A 21,278-nucleotide genomic window follows, 5' to 3' on the forward strand; every position below is an offset into this window, starting at 1 on the left:
AAATGAATATTCATGCCAGTTTAGACCCTGGTCATGAATATGTATAACAGTTAACACCAGATATGCAAACAAGCCAGCCAACCCAGATGGCTTGAGATCACGACATAATGATCACACACATTCACACTGAAAGAAGAGAAAAACATAAACGCGTAAAAAAAAAACATCAAAAAGAAGAAAGGGGAAGAGGATTACAAATGCATGAAAAACCTGATTTTGACATCTAGAGGATGTACCACCAAGACTGGGTTAGCATAGCAAACATGTTAGGAACCATGTAAAGAAATGGGTTGGCATTTATAGTTAAGCCCATGCAAGTTTCAAATGACATTGCTACTGGCAATGCTGTCATAGTGATGTTAAATGGGTATATTTAAAGTGTTTGCCAACTTACTTTAATATAAGTCAAAGGTAAATCTTTAATTAAAACTTGTTTTTAAGCTGACATCAGACATACTTTTTCACTCCTTTTCATGTGATGACTGTGATCGTATACGCTGCTTCCTACTGCCACTCATGCAAGGAAATAAAACCTGCCTAGATACTGTTGGCACAATAAGATATTTCCTTTGAGCCAAAGCCTTGCTAACAAGCTTATCTCATCATGCACACTATGAACACCGTGTATGTGCATATGCGTGTGGTCACTGGTTACCTGCTACTGTATGTATGACACATGTAATGCTACCACACACATGCAGGGTAGGATTAAGGCCAACTAGCCTGTTCTCTGTTAGCTCAACATCACCTGAGATCACACACACACACACTTACACTTTCCACATAACCCATATGGAAAAGAAATAGAAAAAACTTATAAAAGACTTGCATCAGCTTTAGCTTGCTTCATATAGTAAATCATATCAGGCTTATATGGTTTACTCATGAAAGTGGCCACTTTCTCATTACTTTCATATATTGTTTTAGGAAGTATCCAAAACATACAAGTTTCATTTATGTAATTTTTCAAGGGATCTTATATCTGTTTTCACTCTTGTATGTTTTTCATACAAATTTCACAGAAGACAGATAAACTTTATACGATATACATATATATATATATATATATATATATATATATATCTTTTCCATATGGGAATACATGAGCTGTATATTCATTTTGAAAAGTCGGGCAGTTTGTTTTGACACCAGAAATGACTGAAAGCATTTATGGCTTTGCTTGAAAGCAGGAGTGACATTTTTACATAGCACATAGCAAGATCTGTAAAATTAGGCACAACTCGTTTGAAAAGCTCAGGTAACTTTTTAGCTTTCTCCAGATTGTGTTACGGCCAAATCAGACAGCTGCAGTAGCATCAGATTTGTTTTACTGTGTAGTCAGAATGAGGTCATGTTGAGCAACAAAGCTCAACTGGGTCACAGGCTGTGACTCACTGTATGTTGCAATATACCTGGACTCATTAAAACTAACCCAGCAAAGTGGCTCCAGCACAGAGCTCTCTCTGACTTCCACTGCTATGCAATTATTACTGTCAAACATTTTGGTTTACTCGGTATATGGAGCAATGAAAGTTTGCAGTTAGTCTTTAACTTAATCTATCGGCTTATCCAAATGTAGGCTTATTTGTGAGCAATTTGTGATTCCAGATGAGTATGTTGTGTTTATTATAATAGTTAAAGCTTCACTGATTCCCTACTAAAGCTCACTGACAGCCATCTGTGGTGTATAACGTAAATACGTTATAAAATAACCATCCTGGTAGCAGTGAGAAGCCTGTTTTGTTGTATTTTCTTTTTTCTGGATTGAAGAAGATAAGATGTTTTCTTTTTTTTTCATTTCATGAAACCTGAGTTAGTTTTATTTGTTTTGATCAATCCTCACACTAACAATTAAATCAAATCTCTGGACTGCAGCTCTGTCTTGTTGTTATCTTTAGGAGCAAGAAGAGGAGATGTAAATTTTTGTGTTATGCTGAGGTTCTCCCTCAGCAAACCCTAACAAAGGTCAGTACTACAATGTAGCCATTAGTAGGACGGTGCAGACCATGATGCATACTATAATTTTACTATATTAATTTTACTATAATTTTCTTAACTTATTTTCCACAAAAAGATAAATGTGCATAAAGCTAAGGAAAAAGTAGCATTCCAATACCAAAGGTCAGAGCATGAACATTTTGAATATGCAACCATAAGCTGCATTTTTCAATGGGATCGGGCCAGAATGGTGCAAGTGTAGAAAATAAACTTTATCAATAGTGGTGTGTATGAAAACACTGCAACATAAAAGCTTGCTTGGCAGGCATGGTAACAATCTGCATTCCTTGCATATAAATCAGAAGGAATAAACAACATTGTTGGTACATAGAAGCTTTCTGGTTTCAATTTATAGTCCAAGTAGTACTGATCACATATATTTGACCTTGCAAGTTGTATGCAAACCCTTTGTGGGGAACAAAGAAGGACGGTGTTGACACCATGGGCTAAATTGTATGCCAACCATTTAATTTTTACAAGCTTTTATAATTTATGTGAGTCATGAATTATAAGTCATGTAAATAGAGACTGGAAGACAGAACAGACGGTCTTGGCCTGGATATCACTGGCTGCACAGAAGCCTAGAAAGTAGTGAGCACTGCCATTAGAGCGGGGGTCAAGAGAGTAGTAGATGGGTTCCAGACTGTGGCAACATAACTGTATGTTTGGATTTCCAAGATAGACACACTCTCTGCTTTTAAGATTAGGCTCAAAGCTTTGCTTTTTGATAAAGCTCATAGTTACGGCTTGTTCAGGTGATCCTGAACCATCCTTTAGTTAAGCTGCAATAGGCTCAGGCTGCTGGGGGCTTCCCTGGGGGTGCACTGAGCATTTCTTTTTCCCTCCCTGTGTGTTTATACACCACAACTATATTCAATCACTAGTTACTATCAATAAGGTTAATAGTAAACCTTATTAAACTGAATAGTATTCATTTTTATAGGGTCTTTACCCTTTACATAAATTTTTCACTATATAAATAAAACTGAATTGAAATTGAATTGAACATAAAGCAGATTATGTTTTGATACATTTTGTTTGGGCTGAATGCAGCCCTGAAGAACTGTGAAATAAGGGGAGAGAATGCTGTTTTGTAAAGCGTTTACTTAAAACTCCCAAAAAATTAAATTGTAATCTGACACCTTGAGAGTTAGTTCAAAATCATCACATAAGGAATTAGATTGCCGGTTGTGATTTTTTTTCATGAAGGAAAAAGAAAAGCTTAACATTGCTAAACCTTAAGCTTCAGGAATTTTAATTTCCACCTGAAAAACATTTCAACATTCAATCAGTGATCACAATTGTGAAGCCAAAATGAAACCTCAGTGTGCAAAAATTCTCAATTCGACACCTCGTTTATTATCAGCCAGATTAGTTGATGCTACCACGCACTGAATGCAGCAGAAATAAAGAACTGGATGTTATACTCACTTTAGTTCATTTAAGCATAGAAATCATCTAACAACGGTGTTGGGTTACATTTTATTGAGAGACACAGGCCTTGTCTCAATAAAAGGACCTCCAGGGTAGATAGACCAATGTGAAAATCACTATTTTACTGTCTTCCACAGTTGAAAATGTCACGTAGCAACTTTATCACCACAGTGCTACAGACGGGAAAGGATAAACCACCAGAGGTCAAACAGTACAAGATTTTCACTTTCTTGCATTTCCAGCTTACACGAAACACACGGCCCTTCCACAACTTTGAACCATTAGATGTTATTCTGGTCTACTACAATAACCACACCCAGTTGTAATCAAGACTGAGCTCAAAACCTACCAAGGATTACTCTTAATGTATGCAAAAAAGTGTTCCCAGTCCATATCTTGAAAATGTGCTGAGTCATTGTGTGGTGATGGCAAATGGCTGAATCAAGCCTCCACTTTAGTTCCCAGAGAGCAGCTGCAGCAATGTGGTACATCCTTTTATCAGCCTACTTGCTATGTTTGTGCGCGTGCAAATAGTTGCCTACATAAGTAGATGCTGTGTGTGCGTGCGTGCGTGCGTGTGTGTGTGTACACACTTGCAGGAAAGAATGTGTGTTTGTGCTTCATGAATCCACACTCTGCTACTCCCTGTATCTTCTCCATTAATCATTCTTTTTTCAGCCCTTCCTGCACAACAGACACTCCTGATACAGATTGCAAGTCATGATATCAATCTTAAAAGGTCTCTCCATCAATTTTAAACTAGCACCTTACTGATTTAATCTGAAAAAAAGCAAAAATCTATTTTGGGCATTGTGATACAAGTCTGCACACAAGATAATGTTTGCAAACTATAGTAGTGGATGCTCATACAAACCACAATGTTGCAGTTCCCTAACATGAATTCCTTTATAACATATTCAGGGCTCGCAAAATTTTAAAATCTCTGGTAGCCCTTCGGGCAGGCATTCTTCCATGTTTGATAGCCCAAAATAAATTTAAGTAGCCCGAATAAAAAATAAAGCAATTTTTTTATGTTTTGTTTCCGTTGCAATATTATACATTAAAGTATAATATTGTGACGAAATATTGTTACAAGAGAAACAAAATGAATCTCTCACCTCCAAAATTAATCAAAAAAAATTGTTAAAATACAAATCACAACAACTGTATAAAAATTACAAACATCAACTCAAATACTTGGTTCAAATTGAACAGAAATTTCTATGAACTTGTAAGAACTGTGTAGAACATAAATCAGTCTGTGTCAGATCCTGAATTTGAAATTTCCACTGAAGTCACGGGTAAGAAGTAAGTGGAACCAAGATCGAGGCCATTTGCTTTTTGAAGTTTGCAAAGACTGCTAAATTTTACCAATGGTAGTTCACTCTTTGCAATATAGCACGCTGTTCTAAACAGATTTTTCAGGAGTTCTTGTTGTGCTTGGTTTATTTTTAGTATGTTTTTTGCAATTGCTGTTTGTTCTGGGAAAGATACTGCAGACTGGGCAATAATGCATTTCTTGCATTTCTCATGGGTTCTAATGGGGGCCTTTCTTAAAATGACTGGTCCCAGTAACAAAGGCGCTTGTCGACTCAGAAATCAAATGAAACTCCCAACACACCTGGCAGAACATCATGTTATATAGCTCATCGTATTCCAGCCACAGAAATTATTTTGTCCATGAAACCATAAAGCTGCGCTTTCTTTTTGCCTCATAGTCTGATTTGTCATAACTTTTCCATTTTGTGGTAAGCTTTTCTTTGGCTGCGCCTTCTTCACCCTGACCTGTCTTATTTGGCTCAGCAGAACTAAAATACCTGCGTAAATCCTGCTGCTTTTACACACGTACTTACATAACGGTCAGCGATTCTTTGCGCACTCAACCTCTCACATGTTTAAGCTTGCTGCAAGAGATTTCACTTGTCGCGTTTGAATAGTAAGCTAATGAGTGATAAGACGATGTCACAGTGCTGCTGCTCTCTACACACCGTTCGCGCGATCGCAAAATGAAACTGAAAGCAAAAAGCAAGCGCAAATTCAAATGCGATTTCAATATGTCACATATTGACAGTGGCTCATCGATGCCAATGACATAATTACTCAGCTACATTGGCGAAAGAATGCAAAAGCATTGACATATATTTTCCTTCCTATGATAGCCCGACGGGCAGGGCTGAGTTAGATTTTGGTAGCCCGACTGGAAAAATCGCTAGCCCCGGGACGTCGGGCTAGCGATTTTGCGAGCCCTGATATTTGTTTTAATGTACAAACAGGGCTCTTGAGTGCAACCAATAGTGCGACTAAAAGAAAACTTGTGTGACCAACTGTTCGAGTAAAAAAAAAAAAAGTCTCTGCAACTCTGAACGTCTCTGTGTGGTCAACAACAGACACATGCCCCTATCATGGTCTAAACCAATCAGATATAGTCAGGGGCGGGACCTCTCTGATTGGTCGGGGTCGAGATATTCATGTAGTCCATCTGTACGTTTTAAAGTGCCGGCGGATAGAGAGAGGTGAGTAGCTTGAATAAAGCGATATCGATTCATTAAATTGTGAATCGACTTTTGAATATAAATGTATATTCCCTCTTACTTTTGCTGTTTTGCTTCCACCACGATAAAAATCGCACTTCACACACAGCTCTCTCTCTGTCTCTTTCTCTGTGTGTACTTCAAGAACAGTCTCCCATCTCAAATCTCTGTTTTCTGCATTATTCATTCGCTTATTACCCACCAGTCTAACATTATTTACAGCGCTGTCGACCGCTATCTTTTTTTTTACTTAAATGACCTCAGAAAGCCTAACTTCTGCTGTTCAATACTGAAGAAATCTATACTTTCTTTATATCGCAGAATATTTTAAGGTTATCTGCTATAAAAAGCCAGGCCAGGAAAATCTCCTTCATGTTTTTCTGTGTTTTATTCTCAGTTACTTTGACACAAAGGCATCTGCTGTGATGCTCACAATTCTGATGAAGTTTCACATGTATCAGTACTGATAAATGATCAGAATTATAATATTTCTGACTATCTGAGGCAAAACTGAATCGAACTGAATCGGGACCTCGTGAATCAGAATTAAATGGATAATAGAAATCAGTGATGATACCCAGCCCTATTGAGCAGCCTAGGCCGACAGAAGTGGATGTAGCTGTGGGTAATGAGAAAAGATGAAAAGAACAATTAATAATTTTTTTGTTAAGGCCTAATACGTCTGAAATTCATAGCCAGTGCTCTGACACGGTGCCATCAATCTTTGAACGCTGAAAAAGCACAGTGTATCCAGAAAACACATTATCTGCTGCGATAAATGCACTGCCCAAGTGTCCCCTCTCCCCACTGCCTTTCAGCGGCAGGCAGCAGCAACCAGGTCGTCAGAGGAGGCCGAGATTATGATTAGGTTTGGCACTCTTTGGCAATATTGTAGGCAATGTGAAAGCATTTTAAGCACAAGCACAAGATTGTTACTTAATCATTTACAAATCAATATTGTCTGCATGGACAGCAATCCCCCCCCAAAAAAAGTGCACATGTAAAACTGCGATGTTAAGCGATGCGGTTGAAAAATTTGGGTGCGCCTAACAAAAAATTTTTTAGGTGCACCAGTGCAACCGTGGCAAAAACTTAGTCTAGAGCCCTGACAAATGTTCTTAAATACAAAGTGTCTCATCAAGCATTGTGCCACATGTGACATAACTTTATTGGCATAATGAGAAAAAAGATTAAGTACACTTACATTTACAAGGATTCATGATATCATGTATGGCAAAAGATAAAAGGCAGAGCGGTCTACCATTTTCAAGGAGTGGAGATTATTAGCAGTTTTTTTAAGTCTGCTGCATTAATTTAAAAAGTTTTTGTGTTTATTCATATGTAAGCTTTAATGTTACAATATTAACTGCCAACTAATAAATCACTATAATTCCCATCTGTTATTTCACAAAATGTTATGCAACAGACACAAAGCATGAGAATAGTAAGCCCATTCTTAATACCACACAGCTTCCTCATTCTGGAAGCTGTCTAGCCAAACTCTACGCCCTTTGGCAAATGTTGTGTCTTAATAACAGGTTAGTGTTTTTAAAATACGTTTAGACATGGTTCACATCTGTTACTCTGCAAGATTAGAATATTCATTGGCCCTCAAAGCTTATGTAACCATAAAACATCTAAATACTGATCCCACTGCGCCTCAGGTCCAAATAATTAAGACCAAAAGCAAAATGCGAAACTTCAGCTACGGCTCCCTGTGTGTAAACTGTCTGTTTTGTACTAAGAGCACAAGTGCAGATAAGGCTATAAAGATAGAAGCATGTTAAAACAACTCTTTTTTTTCTGTTTCTGTTTGTGCTTATGTTTGTGAGAGCGCAGAGTGGTAGATAGATCAAGCCATTCTGACTGACAAAATGACAGCTCATTATCACAGACAAACAGCTCCTAAGGCTAGGAGTATACACACACACACACACACACACACACACACACACACAGAGGCGGGGGGAGAGACCATAAAGAGTATCTGCTGGTCTATGGATTCATTTGATCTAACCACCAAAAAGAGCAGCTGTAATAGTTTGTTGTCAAAAAAAACCCCATCATGGCATTTTTAAATATTTAAGTATTTTGTCTCGGCTCTCCATTTGCTTATTTACATATTCTGTTGAACTGCAGGAGCCCTGCTCCTGTGGCGTTATTTTCATTCTGTGATTTGTCTGGCTAGCAGCAGCTGCCCAAAAAAACTTCAACTTTGAGTGCAAGCAGAGCATGCAAGACAAAGTCTTGGATCCATGATTCATTTCGACAACACACAACATCACCTTGTTCAAACTAAGGCTACGTCCACATGTACCCGGGTATTTTTGAAAACGCAGATTTTTCTATGCGTTTGCACCTTCCGTCCACACGTAAACGGCGTTTTTGGTCACTGAAAACGGAGATTTTTAAAAACTCCAGCCAGGGTGGATATTTTTGAAAACTCAGTTTTTCCATTTACGTGTGGACGAGAAAAACGGAGAAAACGCAGAAAACGCAGCGTCAAAGGTGTGCGCCTTTTTTGACGTCACACTGTGCGCCACGTTATTTTTTCGGTGAAATGAATTTCTACAATACTGTTACTGTTAATTGTTCTCTCTGCAGTGTTTAAATGCTTACATATACACACACAGTTACTGTCCCTCCACACATACGACTCGGTTCTGCTTCTATGCCCCAGCTTTGTTTACTTCTTCCCACCGAGGCTTCTAGACTTCTGATTGGCCAACATTTCTGCATGGTTAGGAATATATCGCCACCTGTTGCTTTGGCATGTTCCTAGCAGCGTTTTCCTTCATTTCTGCCTTTATGTGTGGACGGGATTATTTTTTAAAACAAAAACGGAAAATCTCCGTTTTCAAAAATACCCGTGTACATGTGGACGTAGCCTAAGTGAGAGCAAAGACGCATTAAACTGCGTGAATCCTGCCTTACTGTCTTCTACACTAACAACACAAGGTTAAAGAAATATCTATTTTTGAAGATTGCTAAATGGTCAAGTGAACTGTGCAGGGCTAATATGCTTAATCACATTCCTTGAAGGAGATTTAAATCCTACAAGATACTTGCAAAAATGCTTCCACAACTTCAACCTCTATATGTACAGTTATTTCTAATCTAATGCAAACACACAGCTCAGTCGCTGTCCAATCAATCTGTTTTAGACTTGCTACACTGTGCCCCAGCTGTTTTTTTCCCCCAAAATAATTAACTGCTCAGCATCCTCAAAGTCTTTGGGAAATGCCTCTAACCATATCAATATCCCTTAGCCAAACATATTAAGTCATCAGATTTTGAAGTGTTTGTTGCTGGGATGCAGCTTGCTGAGCTCAGGTTACTGCCAAGCAGAAAGAGTAAAAAAATAAATAAAGATATAGCCAGCAACTAGGATTAGCTGGGTGCTATTTATAGTATTTGGTGTAAAAGCTAGCTAAGTGGGATGCAGTGATTTGGAGGTCGTTATTGCTTATAAAGCAGATGGATAAAACCTCAAGTGAAAGCAAAAGCACCCTAAAATATACTATTATGTGCAGGCTTCACATAAGAGTAAAAGAAAACAAATCAGCATGGAACCCTAAACAACAACCAGCACATATGGATGCAAATGAGATTTAACTGTGCATTGAATATAATATTTTCAGCTCTGCACTTTCAGAAGAAGCATTTATTTTATTAACTTGGAGTTGGGGAGTTTAATGAGACACAATGTCATAGCTCAAAAGGAAGAAACAACACAGTCATGACCTCCATTGTATTGTATTAATAATTACAATTTAAAAAGGTGACCTTTTAGTACACTTAACCCAAAGACTTCCCAAGGAATTCAAGTCTGCTAAACAGCAACCTATACTCTGCCGCACTGCAAAATGCAGCCATTGCTAGGGGCCGGTCTGCTGTGTAGCGTTAATCTGCGTGTGAACAGATGGCATGCACTAACAAGCTAGGCTAAATGTAGCTATTGTTGGCAAGAACCAACACTGATCTCTGACTTCCTGATCCCAAGCCTCTTAATTAAATGCACCATTTAATCTACTCGGTTTTCAGCCCTGCGTCAAAAGAGAGAGAGAGAGAGAGAGAGAGAGAGAGAGAGAGAGAGAGAGAGAGAGAGAGAGAGAAGCATAAACAAATAAACAAACAAACACAAACAACAGTTGACCATCACTGAACTCTTTTAAAGCCTCTACAACCTGTTTGTAGCCTCAAACAGTCAAACTACTGGTGCACACTGAGCTGTCCGTGGTGCTGAAATGACTACTTGCTTCATGTTAACGTCCATTGTCCTGAAAGGTGTAGCCCCATAATATAGCTTTAAATGTTGTGTAGCACAAGCCATAAAGAAGGCAAGGCATTATTGCATTGTCTTTTGATTGTGCTGTTTTAACCCTTTAAGACCTACCATAGAACCAAGTCCGCCAGAGTATATATTATATTTTTACATGCTGTAGTGCCATTTTTGGGAGCATCATCATCAAGCAACATCAAGTTGATATACATCAATACAACCATTATAGCCCAAATTTTAATAATATGTATGCATTAAGTGCATAGTAATTACATAAATTGCAAAAAAGTGCAATAAACTACAAAAAAATTGAAAATTGTTTTTGTTTTTTTAACATATATTTCTAGTTAGAGAAATTTAAGAGGCTTATCCCTCAAAACTGTAAATACAAAAAAGTTGCACAAACTAGTTTCCTACCACAAGAAATTTATTGTGAGTGTCTTCATAGTTTTATTTTTGAAATACACCAATTTTCACATACTGCAGGAAAAACAAAAATAAATATTATAATGCAAATTTGCAAAAAAAAAAACCCAGCATATGCATCAAAATAAACTATTTCCAGCAGTGCAATATGAGTCCTAAGCATCCCAGAAACGACACAGAAAGTCATAAAGTCAAACATAACTTTTAAAAACACCAGTATAAGCTCATGAGGCCCTGATGGTAAAAAACGACATTTCCGCAAAATGACGTCACTTCCGGTTCTGGGCAGGTCATGGGGGACATGCGATAGTTCGCGTTGATGAACGTAGGAAGTGTTATAAACAGCTGATCGGATCGGCAAAGCGTGTTTCTGGAATATTATGTTTTTGTTGCTACAAGTGCTTTTTATGCAATTTTTGCAAAGCTATATGTGGAAGGAAACTGTGACTTAGGACAAGCTGATGGCATAAGATGTAAGTACATCTCCTTCGGTTTCATATGCAAAAAAAATTATTGCGGTAGCTTACGTGGTTGCAGTGCTACCGGGATTTAAAAATAGTTACGCAAAATGGAGCGTGTCCGCTCCGACCAGCTTTAAAGGGTTAAGCCATCCACCTTTCTGTACAGTGTAGGAATTGTAGCCCTTTATAGCCCTTGGTATACATGTGAAGAGCAACAAACTATACTTGTGGTCTTCAATACTTTTACACAAAGTTGGTTATTTATTTTTTTTTTATAATCTAGTTTTAAAAGAAGTGGCAGTCAAGTAGTCAATATCTTCTTTGGATGTATTTGTTGTTTCTTCTGTAATTAAGCTTATGAAACTGGTTTTAGCCAGTAGCGAGGAGACTCGCCTAGCTCTAACTGCCTACCCTGCTTCAGAACAATAGAAGCAGGTGGCCTAGTCTGATAAATCACATTTTCTTTTCCATCACGAGGATGGCTGTGTGCATGTGCGTTGCTTACCTGGGGAACACCTGGCGCAAGGATACCCTATGGAAAGAACGCAAAGTGGTAGAGGCAGTGTGATGCTCTGAGCAAAGTTCTGCTGGGAAACCTTGGGTCCTGCCACCCATGTGCATTTTACTTTGATATCTAATTCAACTGAATTCAATTCTATTCTATTCTATTCTATTTATATAGCGCCAAATCAAAACAACAGTTGGGGGTGAGCGGATGAAGACGGGACAAAGACACGTACCACCTACTTAAGCATTGTTGCAGACCATGTACACCATTTCACGGAAAGATTACTCCCTGGTGGCTGTGGTCTCATTCAGCAGGATAAAGAGCCCACTCACAAAGTAAAAATGGCTGAGAAATGGAGCACAGCAAAGAGTTTGTGGTGTTGACTCCAAAATACCCAGCTCTCAATCTAATCGAGCATTTGTGGGATGTGCTGGACAAACAAGTCCAATCCATGGAAGTCCCAGGGTCTGTTGCTAACATGTTGGTGCCAGATATGACAGCACACGTTCAGGGGTCTAGTGAAGGAGTGCTCCCGACAGGGCAGGGATGCTTTGGCACATAACATGTTGTTCCCCCAACACATGAGAGACCAACACAATATTAGGTAGGTAGCCATAACATTATGCCTGATTGGTCTATGTAAACCAGTGGAAATATAGCATATATCTGATCTTCAAGGTCCAACACAGCATATAGCATTTTATTCATTTTCTGAAATCTCCAACTTTCACAACCAGCTTTGTGAACAGGGAGGAATATTCAGAGTGGTTTTAACTTTCATCTTACTTGATAAGCTAACTGTGAAAGCCCTCTTTTAGGGGAATGGCCTAGCAGAGACTTTTCCAACAAGTTTCAGGATAGATATAAACTTCACGTTTAAAAACAAATACACCTAAAGTCAGGCCGGCAATGCAGTGTTGTATACTGCAAAAGCTGATATTTAGGAATCCACCTTGATGAAAGCATTTACGCAGAAAGGGGGATGAAGCTGTGGAGTAATTAACCACTTTAAACACTATTCTTTCAACACAGTGTGAGTAAGTGCTCTCAAATGTTGTCTTTGGCAGGGAATTGGGGTCCCTGTTTAAATGCCAGGTGTTTGGTGTTGTTTGTTCACCTTTTGGCTACTTGTTTCATGATTCTATATCAAGCCAGTGTATACTTTTTTTCAGGTAAGTGTGTTTTTGGATAACTAAAAAAACCACAGTCTGCTGGGGAACTACACATGCTTCTAATTAAACAAAATATATCATCACCATTTTCTGTGTTTCTGATGTGTATTCTATTGTGAAAAAAGTGGTGCTGTCATGAAAGAAACTTTTCATGCAAGAAGTTTTCTTTTTTATGTAAGACACTGAAGTAACACTCCTGCACGGTACACAAGACATGACAGTTGGGGAGAACATACAAATACAAATTTGTAAAACAGGATTAGCAAAACAAACCACGCACACATTGTCTCAATGCTTTGTTATCGGAGGCTGAGGACTCACAGCCATCGAGAGTTGCACAAACTCAATTCTGTCAGCCGTTCTGCAGGCAGAGGATGGTGAGGTTGGAAATGGCTAATGCTCCATGGGAAATCATTAAGTGCAGGTAATATCTGACTGAACTGACATTAAAAATTACTTCCAAGGTGCTATAGGTCAGAAGATGTTATCAAATATCTGTGTCTCAGTCTTATCCTCCCGTCAATATCTGGAGAAGAAATTTCATAATATTTTGAAAAAAAAATGCTACAAAGCATCCTGATTTATAAAATGTTCCACACACTTCACTATTGGGACTTGTTCAGAAAGCTACTATACCATAGGACTGTGTTAAGCTAATGCAGTGTTTTACAGCGTGTGGTCCAGTTTCACAGATGGAGTGCATGTCTGCTGAAGTGTCCTAATAAAAACTGTTCTGCAATATTTGTAATTAGTCTTCTGTTGACAGTAAAAACAGTTATGCATATGCTAAAAAGCTTGTGCTGCAACTTGACAATTCTCTCACTGTATTCATATTACTGAAAATGAAGTAGCATGTGCTGGTTATTTAATTTATGTACTCTATTAGTTTACATAATTAGTCATGCATTTACTTCGGATAATGAACTTTATCACTAACTTTGTCATATACATTAGGTTGATGGAGGCAAAATGTTGAAAATGCAGTTTCTAATTTTGAAAATACACAGTAACAGAATCCACAAAGGTAAACTTAGTTCAGGAGTAAGAGCTTCAGGCTCTCAATATCTAATCATCACAGGACCACAAAGGATGCTCTTTAACTTAGGAAGCAGAAAGTCATTTAAAATGAAGATTTAAAAATGCCCACTTAGTGAAGACACACACATTTCTCCAGAAATGCTTTTTTTCACAGTTTTAAATTGCAGAGACATATATTTGATAGGTGACAGCAGAGGCCTGGAAACTGGGGGATTGGTCGTTCAACCAGAAATGACAGACTCAAGAGATTGTAAGCTGATTAAAGGTGATCAGCGCGTTGGGGAAATAAAACATTAGGGGTTTGTTATTATTCAATTTTTCCTGCGTGATTTCAAATTTGTCTTTTTAATGTTTACAGCGTGTTAATGTTAATGTGTAACAGCCTGGTAATATTTAAGCCTATAAGAATGAATTAATGGTGCTACTCCGTGGTAGCTAATAGTTTAAAGCTTTTAATTTTAGGATTTATTACATATGCATTCAACAAGAAATAAAGAATTGTGCTTTCAGTATGCAAAATTTTAGAAGGAGAGTGTTTAAATGAATCACACAAGCGTGATTTACTAAATTCATGTCTCAGTATTTACTGTGTTGAATCTTTTCTTAAAAACAAGTCTTGTTTTTGCACTTGCTGGTGTTTTCAAAGATGGGGAACAATTGCTGGATAGAGTGCATAATCAGCACATATGGATGGCTTGAAGCTGTGAGCAAAGTGGCAAAACTTTACTTTTGTTCTGCAGCTCTTCACTAAATCATCGCCCTCATCACCCAAGTACATCAATGTGATTCACAGATTTACAATAACAGTAATTGGATTAATAAATGGATGGGTCAGAATCTGATTGTACTGTAATTGATGCCCTCCTATGGCTAAGTCCTGAGTTCCTCTGGAGCAGACAGATTTACCCAAAGAGCACCAACACTTATCAACACACAACCTCAAGCAATTTTTAACAGTTTACATTTAAAATCGAAAACAAATCAATTCTTCTTTAGCTGCCCCCTGGTCTTGGTTGAATGCTGGCTATTACATTACTTGCTTATAAATTAGCACATTTTAAGTAGATCACAACTTTGCATTCCCACGGGAGTGGAATCACATTTTTCCAGTGCTTCCCACTTAACACATCTGGCCCATAGGTTAATGTGAACATCTACTTAATAAGCCTGCACCTAATGCATACGTGTCATTCACAGTAGTAGACTGACAGATACACACACAGACATGGTAACAGTGCTGTAGGCACTGAGCCAGAAATCTGTATTGTGTCACATTCAGTTATCTGTGCTGCACACAGCTCATTATTGCCCAACATGCCTCACATCTGTCATGTCACACAGTCTTCATGCTCACACCATCATACACGCACAGCCAAACGTACACCCAAACACCCTCCCCACCGGCTTCCTACAGCAGGATGCAGTGTCAGACACATCACCGGTGATTGTGAAGCAGCAGGTGTGTGAAAAAAGGTAGCATGGGGAGGGGTGGGGTGGCTAATGTGGGTGTGAACAGTATGTAACGTACGTAAGAAAGAAAGAGACCATATGAGAAGAAAAATAGTACATATTTACTACAAACAAAGACGGTGTGTTGAAGCTGCACTTAAGAAGCTGATGAGATAAATTTACAAATTTATACAAATCTATTCAACAATAATTACAGACCTTGTAATGGGTTTCAATGAGGATCTTAACTAGAGCTACCAATCAGCCAAAGACTAATCCTGCCTTAAAGAGAAAGACTATCAATTAAGCAACTTAGTAGCTAACTAGTTAACTGGTAAATTCTATATAGTTATTATTTATGGATTTGCTTTTGTTTCTAAGCAAATGGAGCAGTGAATTTTGCGGTTAAGAGCTGAAATGCTAAATTTCTAAACTCAAACAGAAATCACTGAATTGGGTTAACATTCAGGAATTATGTATATTAATCTTCAAACAAATGAGTGATGCATTGTAGGCAAATTTGTGGTTAATGTCAGAGTAAAAAAACAACAATATTTTGGTGAGATAAAAAAACAAAACAAAATAAAAACATGGAAATATATGATATTCGAGGCACAGTTCCAACCCACACTCCCTCTGGCTTCCTCCAGCTGCTGTGTTATTTGTATATCAGCCACTTTCCATAATAATTCCCTTAATGGAAGCATATACACAAGAAATGAGGAACACACAAATCGTGAGGCACATCATCGCTGACTGCAGATACATAGCTGAATACACCTAATTAAACTTGACACTTGACATGTTCTAATAAAATAAAGAGAACACTGACAGTCTCTAAGAAAAATGCTTAATTATGGGGCATATTAAGGGGCAATAAGACGGACACTTCAGCGATAAGGTATTATCAGTGAAGATTAATGCAAACAACAATCCCAATACATAAATGCCAGGTGAGACTCCAATACCAATCAGAAAGAATAGCTCTAATTACATAATGAGAAACATCTCAACCAGTTAGGAAACAGTGACTCTGACGCAGTCATACTGGCTTTTTAAGAGCTACTTTAAGATCCAATAAAGTCTTGACTGGGGGTTTACTTACTTCTGTGGTTTATGACAGAAAAGTCATTTAATGGATTTTCCACGCAGTATTTTGACAACATACTGTAAGATAACAGGATCTCAGCTGCTTGTTTTTTACTGGAAGAAACGAGCTCAGTGAATGTCACCGGTCACTTTGTCTGACAGCTCTGAGCTGTCACTCATGTGTGCCTCAGCTGATAGTTTAGTGAACAGCAGACAGAAGAATAGGGTTTTTTTTTGTTTGGTCCCCCAGACTCTGATGGCATTTTAAGGACATGTTGTTTCACTCGATAATGACCACACACTCATGCACACATAATTTCAGACGGCCGCAGAAGCATTCCAGATGTCACATCGTCATGCCAGCTCCCTATAAGGCCTCCCTCTCCTCTGCTAATAGGAAATGTTCCCTAACATCTGTGGTCTCCATCCCTCTCCCTCTTTCTCTCACTATCTCCCCTGCTCTCTCTGTCTGTCTCTGAGCAGTAGAATAAATTGAATTAGAGCTCCACCACCCACTCTGCAGGATCCTGCAGCCCTCTGTCAGATAGCTAAACAGAGAGAGGAAAGAGAGAGGAAAAAAGTTGGAGACAGATAAACAGAGGGGAAAAAAGATGGGCTTAATAAAGAATAAATAACAGCCTTACCACCTCGCTTTGGGGTTGTGGTAATGCAAGGTAAAGAATAATGCTTCTGAATCACACTTACGCCTGAGAGAAATTTCATAGACATCACCACACACTAAAGCATAAACCAAGTCTTACAAGCCCATCAAATGGCCATCAAATGCTATCAATTTTACACTGATGTAACCCAGGTAAATCAAACATCAGCAACTATTCTGAAGTAGCTTTAATAGAAACTCTTCATTCCAAGTCTTTCAAAATGAAAACTCAGTTTGTAACACACATGCAGTGTCATTTATCCAAAACCTAATGGCATGGTAAACCACTCCTTTCAGGCATAAAGAGGCTAAACACAACTAAAATGGACCAAAAATCACCAGTTTCTCTCCTCGCTCGTTCACCCACACTCTTTTTCTAGAGCAGGGGATGCATTTGCATAATGCCTCCATATCCACGGGCCATTAGCACCAGCACGAGTGGCTCGTGTGCATAAATTTATTGCCTTGATCAATCAATGCAAGCTACTGTACTTGTACAAACTGACGAAACTGCAATCCAGCAAAATGCAGAACCGTGGGAAAGACAAAAGAAGAAAACCCACAGACTGGGATGATATGGGAACAAATTTGGTTAGATTAGTAAAATTTTCAATGAAGAGCATAATTAATTAAAAAAAAATACACATAATTAGTCAATAATTTTCATTCTGCTTTAAATGAACCCCCTGAAAGGACATCTATGAACAGGATTTTTTTTTTTTTTTTGGAATGACAGCAACAAACAACAGCATATCCCATCATAAACGTTATTTTATTATTAGAGCCACTTTCATTGCAGCCATTTTGTGTGTGTTTTTTCCTGTGTTTCATACATTATAATGCAGGAATGAGTCTCAGCCAAGGGATGGAGCACAATGCCAGCTCAAAACTGCTTTCATTTCTTTATACAAATACTTCCTGTGCGCTGGAGGGATATTCAACCTTCCAGCTACACACTGTCAAAAACGATACGTAAAACAAACATTCAACTTAACTGATGGTTTTTGAAAACCCATATGAACTGCAGGCATGGATGACCATGTTTACATGGAGCGCCAGTGGACCACACTCCAGAGCTGAGCAAATATGCGTAAGGCTTGTGGTTTTAGCAGTTTGCTTCTGTTGTGTAAGCATATCTACTATCACACTGTAGACTTTATATCTTTGTGGATGCCACAGTTCCAGCTCGAAGGGCACATTTACAGCAGCCGAGCAGCTTTTGATGGGCCCAGCACAGAATCTGCTCTGATGCAGAGTCAAGATCAGCGCAATGGGTTGAAAATGCAGGAAACCTTGAAATTAATCAATAAATGGATATAATTTCAGGTTGTTTAGATATTGCATTTTTTATGTTGTGCACACAAACTATACTGGCCTATGCTATTCAGCGGTAGCCCCCCCCCCCCCCGTTTCGCTGTCTCACGCGTGCCCGCGCACACACACACACACACAAAACATCCCTGTCATTATTTGAAAGTGACAGACGGTGGATACTAAAGCTAAATCGTTGTGGTGTTGTAGTTACATTGTGTGTGGGTTTAATTGCTTTACGCACGCGCACAAACACTGATGCATGATTTCATTTTATTTATTTTCAGGTATCAGGTAAAGGTGTGGCGCGTACTGCACAAAAAGGCGTGCTGAAGTGCAGATACCTGCGCGCTTTAATAACCGCTGCATGGACATTTAAGTGGGTTTTCTTCTCGCTGGAGACGCACGTTGCGCGCACGCTCAAGTTGTTCATTCTTTCTGGTTGGGCTCGCGGGCTCGAACGCCCGCGTGCACACACACACACACGCGGAGAGAGCTGCTCAAAATGTAGGCTTTACCTCCACAGACTCACCCAGAGCCTTTGTAACTTACGCCAGGTTCAATTTTGACCTTGCAATGTTCTCAGTGGTGGTTTTCTTTAATGCACTAGCCCCTTCTCTGTGCCCTCCAGCCACCTACCCAATGCTATCAAACTACACCCCCTCTGCCTTCTTCCCGCAGCATATCAGCATCCAGACTAAATGTCAGCGCACGGGAGTCTAGAAATAACTCTTTTACCCCTCAACAGACGACCATTCCTCGGCTCCAGCAGACCCAGGCACAGAGAAGGAAGAGTTGGAAGCATAGGTGGATAGATAGAGAGGGCAAGAGAAAGCCGAGCCTTCATTTTGTGCGTTAAACAAGAAATAAAAGAGTTTAAACTTTACCTCTTTCAAGGATAGGTTTTCTTCGTTCACCGGCTGTCAGCGCGCAATTATTTCTCCAAATCCCATTATTGCGAAGATAGTGGCAATTATAGTTGTAATTCCACACAAATATGCTCCAAATACGAAAATATGCCCCATATACGTATATATCGAAGTAAATGTGCGTAATATCCTTTGGTTGTCTGTAAATTCCGTTTAGGTTTATAGTTCAATCCGATCTTCCGGAGGGGTGCGTCCGTTTTGCATTCTCACAGCGCCCGACGACTACATCCTCCTCTTGTTCTCACTCCTCTCTCTTTCACACTCTCCCCCGTCTTCTTCTCTCCCGGTTTCATCCCTCCATCCGCTTGGTAAGGGAAGAATCCCATCCGAGAGAAAACTGGAGTGATTCTCTCAGCCCTCCGCCCGTCTCCTTCCTCTTCTCTATCTTCCTTCTTTTTGTCTTCTATTTCTCGCCTCTTCTTCCGCTCCTTCTCCTCCCTCTTTCACCTAGGGCAGGTGAAACAGGGAGAATTCCGCTGCAAGGCAGAAAATATCCCAGGTAGGAAAAAAAAGGGGGTGGAAAACTCAAATTAATCCAGAAAAATTCCGCGGGTTAGAGAGAGTTTGTTGGTTATTAAGCACTTAAAAATCCAAACCAGTACATTTCCTGGCTTGTTAGACAAGCTTTTAATATCGAATTTGGGATTTTCTTTTACACCCACTCCCTCCCGTTCTCTTTCTCGCTGTCCTCTCTCTCTCTCTCGCTCTCTCTCTCTCTTTCTGTCTCTGAGTCTCTCTTCCCGTCGCTCACCCTCTCTCAACTCTGTGGGTCTCCGCTGGAGTCAGGAGTTAAAGAGAAGAGGAAAATGTATAAAAGGAAGCAGAATAAACAGAGCAGTAACGTCCCGGCCAAGCTGCCGCCCGGTTACTCGCTCACTGAAAGCTTAACCTGCTTCGCGATCCTCTTCGCAGGTCGCTGCTCTGTTACCGTTAATCCCCGGAGTGTATCAGGTCCGACAAGTGCCATGTTTCATCTGAGAGGAGAACATCGCTTCCTCATACAGATTTCAAAATAAAAGCAGAGAGTGGCGCTTTCAAGTACTTTTTTTTTAACCACATGGGACTGGTTTTTAGGATAAGGACAGAATCTGACAGTGTGACTGGATATAGGCACATTTATAAAATTGCACCACTGGTGTTACAGTGGCAGATGGCTGGAATACCATTTGAGGAATCTATCCGCACATGCAAGTCTGCATGTCATTCAAAATGCATTCCAAAATTTCCCAAATTCCTAAAAGTCTTCACTTTTGAATGGTAATAGAACCCCCACCCCCACCCCCACCCCACCCCAGACACCCTCCATACCATGAATGTGAAGTTTAATTTACATCCGCTCTTGATAAAGTAGTCATATAAAAATGTCTGAGGCTGCCCTTAAGCGTCTGATTGTCATTGTCTGCCCATAGAAGATCCCTTTGCTTCCACGATGTTTCTATGTAAACATGACCAGCTGCGGTGCTGATCGTACGCCACTCGTGCCAAAAATCCGGACAAATGTCACTTGATCAAGGAGCAGATCTGCATCAGATGAGATCAGCTGACTACGTGTGCGTGCGCTGTGCACAGCGGTGTGTACTCTGTGTTAACAAGAAAAACGCATATAAGAAAGTGGTGCGCAAAAGCAGGGTAGTGACAGAATTGATGCGCATTATTGGTATTTGAAGCATGTGTACATGCTCGTGCTCTCGTCCACTCCCCGCAAAAAAATTCGCAGCTGTGAGGTGTCTGTGGCATCGGTGCTCTCATCGCATGCGATGGAGTAAAAATCAAAAGCACAGCTTTATCAGACAGTTGCAGTTTAATGTTGGCTGACGAGTCTTCAGTGCTTCGCACAACTGTATCTCTGGACATGCTAACGTTGTTGAAGTCCTGCAGTTTTTCCAGGCACATTATTTCGGTGACTTTAACGAGGCCGTGTTTTATGAGGTCTCCATCTGAAAAAGGCTTGCCATGTCTTGCGATGAGTTGGGCGACCTCATAGCTGGC

The 21,278-nt window shown here is 39.5% G+C and overlaps 1 protein-coding gene across 2 annotated transcripts in view; it reads right to left on the reverse strand.

Moving 5' to 3' along the window:
• The window catches only part of lrfn5a (leucine rich repeat and fibronectin type III domain containing 5a), a 115,901-nt gene extending 95,688 nt beyond the window's left edge, over positions 1 to 20,213 (reverse strand). For both annotated transcript variants that reach the window (XM_006799346.3, XM_087832984.1), the window contains exon 1: positions 19,248 to 20,213. The gene's annotated coding sequence lies outside the window, so the exon portion shown is untranslated. The remainder of the gene's footprint in view (positions 1 to 19,247) is intronic.
• Positions 20,214 to 21,278: the final 1,065 nt, after the last annotated feature.

This window comes from Neolamprologus brichardi, chromosome 19, assembly GCF_056152115.1.
Source record: "Neolamprologus brichardi isolate AB-2024 chromosome 19, ASM5615211v1, whole genome shotgun sequence".
Taxonomy (NCBI): Eukaryota; Metazoa; Chordata; class Actinopteri; order Cichliformes; family Cichlidae; genus Neolamprologus; species Neolamprologus brichardi.